The 1,546-nt window shown below is 60.0% G+C and overlaps 1 pseudogene; it reads right to left on the bottom strand.

Annotated features, from left to right (window-relative positions):
• Positions 1-448: 448 nt before the first annotated feature.
• LOC101348292 (phosphatidylinositol 3,4,5-trisphosphate-dependent Rac exchanger 1 protein pseudogene) overlaps positions 449-1,546 on the bottom strand; it is a 5,009-nt pseudogene continuing 3,911 nt past the window's right edge.

The following is a 1,546-nucleotide window of genomic DNA, read 5'->3' as shown; positions in this document are numbered from 1 at the left end:
TAGGGGTCCATCTGGAAGCTAAGATGAGGAGACTGGGCGGCCTGGAATGTGGAGGTGGAAGGAAACCAGTGGTTTCAAAAAGTGCAGGTTGATCATCCCAAGAGCCGTGTCTGCAGAGCTCCAGCTGCTGCACCCCACAAGTTCACCCCATATCCTGGGGGCTTCGGGGCAGGAGCCAGGCATTGGCTGCACGCATCAGCTCTGTGGGCGCCCAGCATCTCTTGGGCTTCTGGCAGAAGTGAGGAGCATGTGCCAGCCGAGGGCCAAACAGCCAGCTCATCCCCAAGTCGGGCACAGGCTCGTCCTCATGGAGGTGGGGAAGGAGGCTGGGCAGCTCCGGGCAGTGGGAGCAGAGGCCTCAGCCACCTCTCGAGAAGGCCTCGTGGCCACTCTGTCCTCCCAAATCCCAGCTTCAGGGGACTCAGCCCAGCATGGGGCAGCTCAGGATTCAGAGGTCTCCAGCCACCGGTGGCTGGCAGAGGCAGTAGAGCCTCGGTGCAGCCTGGGGCATCTGATCCTTGACGCGAAGGTTTTTGGCCAGAATCTCCACCGTGGGGCCCTGCTTCCGCATGATGTCCGTGGCCTGCGTGATGCACTTGGGCAGCAGTCCGTGGTTCTGTGCCAAGATGGCTGCCTGCTCCAGGGAGACGCTCAGGGTGCTCCTCTGCATGCTCATGCTGCACGTGGTAATCTGGCAGGCCCCCAGGCGGTAGCAGAGCTTGGAGGAGATGGGGATGAGGCCGACACCCAAGCTCCCACCAGCACCAGGTTTGGGGTGGACGAGGGACTTCATGAGGCGGCAGAGCTCATGCAGGGCATTGATGGGGGCAAATCAGCTGGTCTATCTTCACCGCAGTGGTGCTGGCGTCTGTGGGCAGGTTAGACCTTTCCAGGTAAAATGCCCTGAGTTTGCGGTAATGCTGCTGAACCTTCTCCTGGGACTGAGCGTTGATCTCCAGCTCTGAGGCTGGGCTGCCGGGAGGAGGCAGCGCCTCCATGTTCTTGAGCTTTCGTGAAGAGCACTGTGTGCAGCCTCAGGCTGTCCCCACTCACCAGGCGGGACAGCAGCTTGGAGAAGTGGTAGCTGTCGAGGTAAACGACGACCTTCAGCGCCTGCCAGCTGCCCTCTATGTAGTAGAAGACGTTGGTGTTGGCCACGTAGTTCTCATCCAGCTGCTTAAAGGAGAAGGCAACGTTGTCCAGCTCTGACAAGGTCACCTAGAGGTCCTCCAGCATGGTCCATTCCTCCTTCACTGTGGCTGGTGAAAGCAGGGACTGGCAGTGCAACAGGATGCCTGTGGCCGTCACCTGCTCCAGCCACTTGTGGCTGGCGTTGCGTCTGCTCTCCTCATACTCGTGGTTGTTGTTGTAGTGGTAGCTCAGGGCTGCCAGGAGCTACTGGGAGAAGGTGCACACGGCCGCCACCAGGGCCTGGCAGAAGATGGAGTCCCTGTGCAGCTGCAGCTCGGCGTCTATGCGCTTCAGCAAGGCCAGGAGTAGCTGGCTCTTCCCATCTTCCATGTATCTCTTAATGTTGTCCACCAGG

This window comes from Trichechus manatus, unplaced genomic scaffold (assembly GCF_000243295.1).
Source record: "Trichechus manatus latirostris isolate Lorelei unplaced genomic scaffold, TriManLat1.0 scaffold00132, whole genome shotgun sequence".
NCBI lineage: Eukaryota > Metazoa > Chordata > Mammalia > Sirenia > Trichechidae > Trichechus > Trichechus manatus.
This window is presented reverse-complemented; position numbering and strand designations above follow the sequence as displayed.